The sequence below is a fragment of the Pezoporus wallicus genome, unplaced genomic scaffold (assembly GCF_028554395.1).
Source record: "Pezoporus wallicus isolate ANWC-B61680 ecotype Strahan unplaced genomic scaffold, APGP_CSIRO_Pwel_v1 contig_4161, whole genome shotgun sequence".
In the NCBI taxonomy this organism is placed as follows: Eukaryota; Metazoa; Chordata; class Aves; order Psittaciformes; family Psittacidae; genus Pezoporus; species Pezoporus wallicus.
The window spans coordinates 1,679,798-1,691,804 of record NW_026639584.1 but is presented as its reverse complement, the minus strand read 5'-3'; the positions used below and the strand labels follow the sequence as shown (position 1 = coordinate 1,691,804).

General features: G+C 39.6%; 1 protein-coding gene across 1 annotated transcript in view; it reads left to right on the top strand.

Annotated features, from left to right (window-relative positions):
• The first annotated feature begins 408 nt into the window (after window positions 1–408).
• The window catches only part of CUNH5orf58 (chromosome unknown C5orf58 homolog), a 37,223-nt gene continuing 25,624 nt past the window's right edge, over window positions 409–12,007 (top strand). The window contains exon 1 of the mRNA XM_057415134.1: window positions 409–500. The gene's annotated coding sequence lies outside the window, so the exon portion shown is untranslated. The remainder of the gene's footprint in view (window positions 501–12,007) is intronic.

Sequence of the window (12,007 nt, the reverse complement as noted above, 5' to 3'; positions counted from 1 at the left end):
TGGTTTCAGTGTAAATAACAGTTAAATCATCAGAACAGACAAGCTGCCAGTAAAACTTTGAATAAAGTACTAGTTAGTTCTTTTTCCTTGCTTCATAATACAAGTTCAGCAGACTCAGAGCTCAGTCTTTGTATTGGTTCAGGAGATGCGGTATATCGCACCACGTTAGAACAAGTAGTGCATCAATTTAAGTCTGTGTGTGCTTTTTTAGCTTCTTTGCACAAAGCAGACTGAAATACAATAGATAACTTTATTTTTAGTCTTATTTTCTGTGTTGACTTTCTCTTCCACCTTTTGTCCTTATAGCTTCTGTACCACATTGGCTAGTTCCACCCTTTTTGACAAGAAGAAAAAGGGAAGAAGGGTTTACATACAGCACTGTCTCAACACAGGGAAGGTTTCAGTGTCTAAAGACACCACAGAATCCACACGCAGCAGAGAAAGAACCACTGTGAGTATGCAATCCTCATAGAAGCTTTGACTAACAATTGCTGACTGAAGTGAGTCCATGAAATGGTAAGAAGCCAGTGTTTCTCAGCTCTGGTACTGCTGAAACTTCTTCCATTAGTGGAAGTTTGAGAGTGATGGGCCAAGGAGATCTCGGGCTAGATGCAACTTTGCATCTGTGACAAGAACTTTGTTGAACCAGTCTCAGGATGTGTAGAGACTGGAGTATTGCTTTCAGCATTTCCAGTTGCTTCAGGCTTTTTTGTATAGAAATTAAGTTGTTTTAAACAATCAAGTAGAGACTATTAACAGCAATAACGTGGCTGTCCTTCAGACTATGGTAATTCAGCAATCCTCAGAGCCATCTGTCTGCATATTTGCAAAATACAACTTATTAATTCATAGTGGAAACACATCACAGAATGGCAAAAACATTTCAGTACTGAAAATAAAAGATAAAGAACCATCATGATCTGAGGCAGGTAACAGAGCAATCCCTGCAGGTTGTATGGTGAGGACAGCTTTGGGATTCTAAGATATTTGTTCTAAACCCCGATGAATGCACTAAGCTTAATGACAGTACAGAGTAACTAGCCGTACCTTCAGCTATACCCGAGAGCTGTGCTGAGACAAAGGAAACCTTCCCTATAAATGTGAGATAGGAGACCAATTCATCTGCACTGCTGTGCCCATAAAATCAGCCTCTCCCAGTTATCGCTTCTGCAAAGAGAAAATTATTTCTGGATAGTAGAGAATAAGCAGATCTCAGCAATCATGAAGGCTAAGCATGTATGTACCAAGCAGATGGGGTTAGATTACCGTTTGTCTGTACATGACTTTGGTGCTTGGTACAAACTTGGTACATGTGAAGCTTGTACAGTGGATTTCATGGTTCTGAGAAGAGAACCTAGGCCTGAGTCATGACGTATTCTAATCATCACCACCATGTAAATGTGAATATTTGCTAATGAACAGACATCTCCATATGCAATTGCATCACACTTTTCAATCTTATATTCTTTCTGTGGCGATTATGTTCCCTGTCTGGCATGACTCATCAAACTCTTCAGGTATGTACAGTGTGTGCTATGCAGAGTGATGCATTGAGCAGGTGTGGCAAAGGACAGGGCAGTTCGAGTAAAAGGAAATTGAAATGTATTTTCAAAGAGAATGTACAAATACCTTAGTGTTTGATTTCCAGGGTGGTGATTAATTACAGACTGTAAGATAAGGACATACAGGACAAATAAGAGCAATAGCAGTTTGTTATATCATGTAGTAGATTCACCTCTGGTTTAAGCTGGCTTTTGGTGGTATGAACCAGAAAGCTGGGACTCTGGCAGTGTGAGGAGAAGCAAAAGCCTGAACTCCCTCTCTCTGGTAAATTCTTGGGGCTGGCAGGCTGCGCACAGAGGACATTTATCTCAGCAGTCTGAGTAGGCTGATATTTTCTGGGACTCTGAGGCCATAAAAATGTTACCCCTATCACATATGATGGTGAAAATTATAACGTGGCTTGCCCACATGAGTTTGTAGACAATACCCATGCTAATGTTGATCATGCTCATTTACATGTACTTGCTTCTGCTCGAGAACAGATCTTGGCTTGCACATGCATTCAGATTTCAGGGATTATAAAGTGACTGTATTTAAACCCTGAACTCAGATGCATGCTCAGGAGGTGCAGGGTGTCACCATACTTTGTCCAGCTTATACTTGAGCTAGCCTAAAAAGCAAAAGAAATTTGGAGCTTTCACCTCTTTCCCTCGTATTTATAAAACCACTGTAAGCTTTGGTACAACCTGCAGTTCCAGCTAAAAGTTGTAAAAGTTGCTGTGTTCCAGGTCATAAATTGGGGTGAGATGGCAGTGCAGTGTGATGAGGCTTGCACAATAGCCATGCAGCTTATATCTGACTCAAGGCTTTGCTATTAATTCACTTTCATGAACAAAATCCACATCCTGTTCTTTTTCCACTCTCTGAAGAACACTTCCTGTCACATGCCACAAGCAGAAATCTCTTTCTGGACAGTACAAAATTCCTTGAGATGTAATGCAGTAAAGCAAGATCATCTCTGAAATAAGGTTATGCATTTCCCCATTACCCAGTGCCTCACACCACTGGAAAATGAAATGAGTTCCTGGCCTGAACGTTCCTGCTGTTATCTAACTCTTACTGTACTTCATGTCAATTATTAACATCAGCAATGATAGAAATCTTAGTACATGTTAAGAAACAGGACTCCTACTAATTTGTGTTAATCTGTATTATTTTACCCTATGATTTTCTTTTAGGAGCCTGACTTTCTCCATCTCCTTTTCCATTGTGCTCTCATAATTGGAATGTTCTGGGCTGATATATTGCTTTCAGTCATTGGAGGAAAGGGTGCAAAAGCTGTTAATTGTCTTTTTCACCCTCTAGCCAAACATGTTGTTCATCATATATAAACTTTCTCTTTATAAGTTAATTTTACCCAATAACACCACAAAGACTCTTTAACAGAAGACAGTAGAAACCACTAAATGACTTAGCTGAGCTCTCAGATCATAACATATTTATATATATTAAGGAAGTCACTGAATATTTGCCTGAAGTGTGAAAAGGTTTTTTGTTGCTGGCTCACTACATGTTTTTTCAGTGAATTTCAGACACAGTAATGATCCTTTTTTTTTTCTCAAGGTAATAAATAATGCAGTTTAAAACCTGCTAACTGCTGGCAAAGCCAGCACTCCAATTGTGTAAAACTGGGGGTTGGGAATGGAGGGGTGTGGGTGGATGTACAGTCCAGGCACTTTGAATGAGGCATGAATACAAGGGACTGATTTGGCTTTGCAGGTTTGAAACAGTACATGATGACCACAGAGTGCTTGGGATTCTCCAGCTGGGAAAGCTCAATGTGTATCCAGTCCCCAGGAAACACTAATTTTGTTATAGCATGTGTGTTGGGAATGGAGGAAAACGTGACCAGAGACATGTCTTTCTGCTGTTCAGAGGACACAGTTTTAAGCTTTGCCATCTGGCAAGTGTCAAAGCAGATTTCCATCTCCTTTACCCTCCTCCAGGTTTGGGTCTTAGGGAAGAGACTCAAGGAGCTATAGCTTTTCTCTTGACAGCCTCGCTATCCATGCCTTTGTCCAACAGAACATGGTTCCATCCTGAATCTGGCTTTTCCAGCTTCATGGAGCTTTATCAGAAGAGCTGTTCCAGCATTGCAGGGGTGATCTAGGGGTTTATTTTGAAGAGTAGCAATCTGTTCCTTTTCCTCGTTTGCTTTCTCAACTAGAAAAAACCTGGCAGGACTAAATCTGTAGAGATGAGTGTGCTCATCCTTCTCTGCAGGAAACTGATCTCTGCATCAGAATGCTGAGAGAAGTCAGCTAGATGTCAACAGGGCTGGAAGTTGCCATCCTAGTACATTGCCAGTACAAGGCTGGTACTGCCATCAGTAGAAGCCATACATTACAAGAAGCAGTAGTGTTGAACAGTACCAGAATGAATCAGTGATTCAGGCATGTAGAGGTGCTGCTTTCAGATTCCTAGGAATTATGTAATTGCAGAGGCCACATGGATTAGAGAGCAATATAGGTCAGTCATGAAAATGTAGCTCCTTCTCTTATCATTGATCTGTTTTATCTTTTATGCTGTAAGGCGATTCAGTCTGGACACTCTTTTGTGTTTGTTTTATTTCACATCAAATCACCTGTTAAATATGTAGAAACATTCTAAAATCAAGAACATCTAATGGAATTTTTATTTTAAGTGCAGAAGTCTTAGAACAGATTTCCTGAGTAAACTTTAGGATAGCAGGACAAATTCCTACTTGGAAAGAGAAGGGACAGAGTTATGTTGATGGACAAAAAGAGTTTGCAAACCATTTGTTGAACAAAGAACAGCAGAAGAGTAACTTGCTATCGCCTTTTCTCTTGTGTTAATTGTGGCTAGCTGCTGAACTACACAGCATGCAGGACAGAAAATATCTGCCAGCACTTCCTTGAACCCTTTTTTGAATTCTGTGGTTTAAGGAGCTCTCTGTGTTTCAGCATGACTGGAATTTGTATCTAGACCAAGGACTGAATGAAACTTCCTCTGTTTAAGATGTTGTGCTGTGCCGAATACCCTGGATATTGCGCTGTTTCATGGTGTGTTATTTCATTTTTGCAGAAGGAAAATTGATTGCTAGATGTAAGCATAAGGCCAATGAGTGTGGTAGATCTTCTCCCCCTGTAGCACTGCTTATTTCCACCCAAGTCATAAACACAGAGTTGTCTGTAATAGAATTGTGGCTGATAGGGCACTGAATACATCTCACGCAGAGATGCACATATATATGAGTAGCACCCTGTCATCTAGGAGAGCTTTAGCACTCACTCAAGTCCTGCCAGTGTAAGTTCAGCAGTGTTTTGATGCTATCTCAATGGCCTCCATTAGGATTGGCATAGCTCAGCCACAGATAATTTGGTGTGAGATCAAAACACACAGTGCTAAGCACAAATCCTTTTGGAAGAATTGATATATTTGGGATGGATACCAAGTATGAGATCCTGTTTATATGAGAAAAGCTGCTGGTTGCCCAGGGAAGTTGTGAATGCTCCATCCCTGGTAGTGTTCAAGGCCAGGTTGGACGGAGCCTTGGGTGACATGGTTTAGTGTGTGTTGTCCCTGCCCATGGCAGGGAGGTTGTAACTAGATGATATTAAGGTCCTTTTTGACCCTAACTATTCTATGATTCTAATGTTACTCCTTTGTGCAGTCACTGGACACTTTTCTGTCGCCTGGAGCAGGTGCCTGTGTTTCAGGTCAAATGCTTTCCTAGCAAAAATATAACCTGCAAAGAAATCAGAAAGAAACAAGTTTTTATTTTGCAATGTACTACAACTTGGAGAAATAAAGATACAGAGAAGCAGCTTTCATAGAAGTGCTTTGTGAAATTTTCTCCTTAGTCCACAGGATTTATGATGAAACTAATCACACCAACTTCAAGGATAATTCCAGAGGAAATTCTCCTGGAATGAGACAGGCTTGCTTTTAGAAAATTCAGCTGAAAAAAGGAATCATCATAATATGTATCACTGCATAACTTACAGTAGTTCACATCAGTATCAAAGCTCTAGGCTGACCTTGGGCAGATCACCATGAGAATTACAGCAGATATACTGTGGTAGTGAGTTCAAAAGTATGCTAGAGAGACATAAGGTTTGTATTAGATTTCTATATAATCTTGTGGTATCAGTTATCTAGTAACATGGGTGTATCTTATCGCCATTCTAAAATGAGGCACTTGAGATGCAGTCTTGTTGTCTTGAACTGTTGCACAGTGATGGAACAATTGGAACTTACAGCTGCAGCTAACTCTAAGTGTACTCATCCTCCAGCTCTTCAGAATATATGCTAAGGTTGCCATCCCTAACTCAGCAGTGCTGTTAAAGGGCACATGTGGTGACATGATGAATTTCCAACCTGCTTGAAGAAGTATTAAGGCCAGTAATTATTCATCTGGAATATAGTTATCATCTATCATCTGTGCTCAAGGAATCAGATAAAAATTGGAAGAGGCAGAGAGAATTGTTACTAAAATAATCAAGGAATTGAAAGGTTTCATCATAACATAAAAATAGAAACATAATTAACAAAAAAAAGGTAGTGTAGGGGCTACAGATATCAACAGATAATGTTGACACAAGAACCAAAAGATACAAGTTGGATAAGAATAAATGTGGAGTGGAATTTTTATATGAAATAATCTTCCAAGAGAAGTAGTGAGAGGGAAAAATAATCTAATTTTAAGATGGAACATAATACTTTTATAAAAGGGCAAAATGATGTGGTATCATGAAAGGTAACTGTACTCGGTTACCCAGATCACCTTCTAGTCAGTGCTCCTATAATCCTAAATGTCTATGTACCATCTGAAAGCATTGAGCAGAACTATTGCCACTAATGCAAGAATTGCATTATCACAGAACTGAGCTGCTCCTTGCCCTAGACACAGTGCTATCACACACAGTTGCTCATTGTAAGTGTTGGCTAAGAATGAACTGGCACTGAAGGATACACCAATGCAGCTGCTACAGCATATGCGACATATCTCTGAGCGCTGCAGTCCTTCATTGTCTGCTACTACCAGCATCACATCGCCAGCAGCATCACAGGTGAGCTAATGATATTGCCATGGACTTACCTTACACTTTTTGCCTTTCTATTACAATTAATATTTACAACAGCCTCAATGTTATGCTGCCATAAGAGCCCACTGTTAACCCTAACGCATTACGAACTTTTTGGAAGGTGATTCCTGAAATACCATGCTGCCCTCTTGAGGTTGCATAATATATGTTTTGAAGTTGGTTTTTTTTTAAAGAGTTACTGGAAAGAAGAAAACATTTTAATGACAATTTGTTATTTGAAATAAGCAGATTAGACATGATCATTCCAAAGCCTTCTCCGTAGTTTGGATGTTCCAAAAGGAACTGGGCATGCAAGTCCTTGCAGATGTCTGTCTTAATTTCTCCATCTCAACTCTTCAAAAGATCTAGAGGGTCATGTATAGAAGTGCCAATGGCTGGGAGTAGAGATAGGGTTGTTTGATTACAAACATTGTTCTGTGTAGGTCTGATCACAGAAATGATTTGCAGCAATGGGAAGAATCATGTTTCTAGTATTCTGCACTGGTCAACAGTCTTGCAAGAGTTTGGTCCTGCTACAACAGTAGTAATGCATACAGTGACTGATACATGCTCTCCTGCAGAGATCTGGCTGCCTGATAGTTTCTTCCAACTGTGGTGCCTCATCTGAAATGATTGCTTAAGAGAACCGAATGTGTCTATATTGGCAAAACGAGAAAGGCAAGTCGTTAGAACAAGTGCTGGGAAGCACATGCAAAGTATAAGCACAGAGGAGGAAAACAGCATGACAGAAATTGCCTCTGACGGTTTGGGGGTTTTTAACGTTAAAAAAAGGAAAGTTACTGGAATGAGTCTGTGTAATAGCCTCTCTTAAATGAATTGTTTAACATGAGACCAGATGGACAATGGTGGGAATACAGTTAGGTGAAGTAGGTTGCCTAATTGCTCAGGTTTATTCATTGCTCTGGGAATCAACTTATAGTACAATGTGTTCATTGGAGACAAACAGACTGGAACAAAAGAGGAAGGAGCTGCTTAGGTCCCATGTGTTTCTGTGCCACTGTAAGCCTTGGATTTGACAGGGTATGAGGAGATGTTTTGGCCATCTGTCTTCTCCCCTTGTGCTCCACAGTGGCTGTGATATTCCAAGGGCTTCCTAGAGAAGATGAATGATAACAGCTAGTAGCAGAGTCATGCTGGGAGTGATTTCTGGTGGCAGAAAGTTTGGCAGAGCTTCTACTGCCGTGACTAGAGCTGAAGGTTTTCATTTGTCTATCTAGTTTTACAATATTTGCTGCCTGTTCCTAAGGGTTCCTTTCAAGCCTCAGCTGTGTTAACATGAGTGGGCCTCAGAGCCAGGGCAATACTTGGTGAAGCTCTTTTCACACTGGCTGCCATAGCTGGCAGACAACGCTTTTTTGGCAGTAAAGATGGGAGTGACTGGCAGTTGTAAAAGCAGTGCCAAGATGAATGCTAGCTTTTGCACTATAAATTTCCGTTCCAGCTGCTCAAACAGGAATCTTGGGTCCCTGTAGTACATCTTCAGTCTGCATGCCTTGACTAAAAACTAGTAATTGTACTTCACTGAGCAAATACCCATGGAATGACTAATGCCAATGAACCTCAAAACTATCCAACGCCAGGTGTTAGTGTTATGAAGTACAGGAGAATTATGTGTTCTAAATATCACATAAAAGGAAAGCTGGTATCTTCTAAAATCTTCTGGTATCTTCTAAAATTCCTGAAAAATAGACAATAGTCTGTGTATTTATTTCTTCAAAAATATATATAAATGTGCCTAATTCAGCCTGTGTAGAATTTCCCATCCCCCAGTACCGTACTTCCTCATACTTGCATTGGAGTATTTTTGTATTCTTATATTCACTGTGTATTCTTGTATTATTTCTGCAATGATTGGCACATATCGTGAGTGAACACCACTACAAAAAAGCAAAAAAAAACAAGTGAAAAATGAACCAGAAGTGTTTATAGCTGGCTATGAAAGAGAGCTTCCTTTTTTCACAGCTTGCCTGGTTGAAAAGCATTTGCTTTTAAATGAGAAAACATTTATTTGCAAATCAGAACATGCCTGATGAGCCCCCCTCCCCTTCTCCCCCCACCCCCCAACCCCCTCAAAAAAAACAAAAGCTTGATGGAGTTTTATTTCAAGTATGAAATAGTGTATTTAGAAACAATTTAAAAGCAGGACTGCTGATGCAATAAACATGTTTCTTCTTGAGATTTAATCCTATTTATCGACACTGTTATTTTTCACAAACAAAACATTTTTATGTGGAGAGAGCTTCAGTGAGTACAATCTCCTTTGCCTAATGCAGAATAGGTATGCCTGGTTCCTCCAGGCAGTGTGCCCCTGCAGCAGCTCTCCTGCCCAGTATAGCATGTCTTTTCACTTGTGTGGTTCATCACTTCTAGAAACTTACAAATTGAAAATATTGACATATGTCCTCATGCCCTAGATACTAGTGCATAAGTGCAGCAAAATAAATACTGAATAGAGAAAAGATTCATGTTCAGCTGCCTCCCATCTCTCTTGTGATATTTTTCTTGTATGTCCCCTTTTTAAAAGTCTGTTTACTGGAGCAGGAAGTAATAGATAAAAAGAATTATACGATCATAGAATCATTTAGGTTGGAAAAGACCTTTAAGATCATTGAGTCCAATCGTTAATCCAGCACTGCCAAGGCCACCATGTCCCTCAGTGCCACATCTTTCAAATACCTCCAGGGATGGTGACTCCACCACTGCCCTGTGCAGCCTGTGCCAGTGCTTGACAACCCTTTTGGTGAAGACACTTTTCTCAGTATCCAGTCTAAACCTCCGCTGGCAGAACTTGAGGCCATTGCCTCTTGTCCTGTCACTTGTTACTTCAGAGAAGAGACCAACCCCAACCTCACTGCCTCCATTCGGATAGTTGTAGAGTGATAAGGTCACCCCCTGAGCCTCCTTTTCTCCAGGGCAAGTGTACTGTTGATGATGTTATGCCTATAACCTCTAGAGCAGTGCTTTTCAGGTTTTCAGTGAACCCCAGGATAATCCAAGTGAAAACTTGTTTAGACATTTCACATACAAAAGCTTCTGTAGGGCTGTTGTAGAGGTTCATGTGCTTTTAATACTTGCTTTATTGCTTTGTTCTTTTTCATGGAAATTTCTGTTGTAAAGTTCCTAGTTTTCCTTTTATTGTTACAAATTAACATTAAATAGGGACATTGCTCATGTATGCTTACTTTTAATATTTGCTGTTATCCTGGGGAAACATGTCTGACATGAAACCTAGGTGCACAGGAGCTGAGAAATATCTGTATATTTATGTGCTACATTTCATCTATTTTACTCTGCTAGCCTTCATCTGTATCTTATTTCCCTGAGCTAGTGTGTTACACCTTTAACAGGAAAACTCACGCTTTTGTATGTAGTAGAAATATGCATCAGTAAACAAAAGCAGCAGCTGTGAACTCAGCATCCATAGACTGTGCTGTTTTATATATTACTCTTCTTTTTAAACTGGAGTTATACATAACATTCTGCTTAATGACTAGGCCCAGTACATTTTGCCTGAAGCCATATGACCCTGAACTCCAATGCTGTCTGATTTCAGGCTAAACAAGGTTGGTCTGGATGGGTACTAAACTGGAAATAAACAGGAAATAACCTTCAGTAATAACACTCGCTGCTTGCTCAGAGAGGACATGATCCCTCAGAAAGGACACATTTTTTCCTACATTGGTATTGAGCAAGGTGGGAGGCAAAGTGTTGTTATTAAAAATGCTGGCCAAGTACAATGGTGTCAAAAACTTACACATTCACTTGTATCCTAAATTATAAATCAGATCTCTCTCTCTATCCTTCTATATCCAAACTAGAAAAATACATCAAAACCATATATGAAACAAATTGCATGGAAAGTATTGTTAAATTGTAACAAACTGCTTTTGACTCAGAATTTGAGGAGAAATTTGATCTTTACAGAGCCAGATATGATTTTTGATGAAATCCAGTGGGATCTTATAAAAGCAATATTCTTTCAGCACAAGTTCCTATAAAAGCACACATCTGCAACAATGTATGAAGCTGAAAAGAAAATGTGATTTGGCTTCAGCAGATAATCTGGCCTTCTCACATGTTTTGGAGGTTTTATTGATAGAAGTGTTCGTAGACATTGTAGGCTTTAAAGCAGCCAGTATTGCATTGCTAGAATTTGTTATGCAACTGTTTTCATGGCTTTGTGTAAGACTAGTATTGTCATCCTTAGGTAAGTGTAATTAATAGTAGTAAGTTATACAATTTCTCATCTCAGATTCTGTTTCTTGCCAATGGAGCATTTTGTTTTGCTTGGTTTCAGTCTCCTACTTTATACACATTCCTTCTGAAGTGGAGTAACTCTTAGCTCTTTCAGATATCCAGACACAGAGTTAAGTTCTGTTGTTTTCTACATAGACCTGGAATCCCTGATTTTCAGACAGCCAATACAAAAACGGCAAAAGGTGATGTCCATAGAGAATAGAAAGTATTGTATATTCTCCCTTAAATTGTCATGGGCATCTTCCTAGTGAAGAAATGAAGGAAGTTACTGAGGACCTTAACCATAAGCAAAAGGCATGAAGAAGCAAAAGACATTTGCACAATTGAAAAAAAACTGGCCTGGTGAGAAGTTTCTGTCTCTGGAGGTAATTAGAGAAGTTGGTGAGAAGAATAGAGAACTTGCCCTATGGCTTCTTACTCATTCCTGCTGCACTGCGGCGGGAGAGAAGTAGTTGTGAATTTCCATATAATAAATATTCTATATAGATAATGAAAATGAAAAATTTGAAGCATTGCTTTACTCTGAAAATTACTACAAATTGTAATTCATTATAGATCAGATCTTCATGAAGTGCAGACTCGGTTGTAACTTCTTACTTTAGATGAAGAAAAAGGATTAAAGAAACACTTCTGAAACAATAGTCCTACTAACCCAACTCAGCTAAGAATTAGGGTGCTGGATTCATTTTCCGTTGTATCAACAGCATTTCTTGTGAGGTTCTAGGTGGTGACACCTAGGCAGAGACCCTTTGGTCAGCACAGAGGTAACTGAATCACTGCAGCCTGCAAATAGCTCCTGATATTGGTAGTTGCAGGTTTAGAAAGAACTCATTTGAACTGATAGTCCACAAGACTGGAAGTTAAAGGGAAAAGAGCATGTGACATGATCATAGTAACAATTTAAGCACTTTACAGACGCTGTTTGAAACAGAGGATGTGTTGAATGTAAAAAGAGTACTAACAAACCTCATGCCTTTCCAGAATCTCGAAGGAATACTTTATACAGACTGCATATATTTTACTCTTTTCTCTGTTCTTTTTCTCTTTCCTTCTAATTGACTCTCCACACAATTTTCCCTCTGTGATTGTAAGTCAGCCTTGGCTCAAGTGTCCTGGAG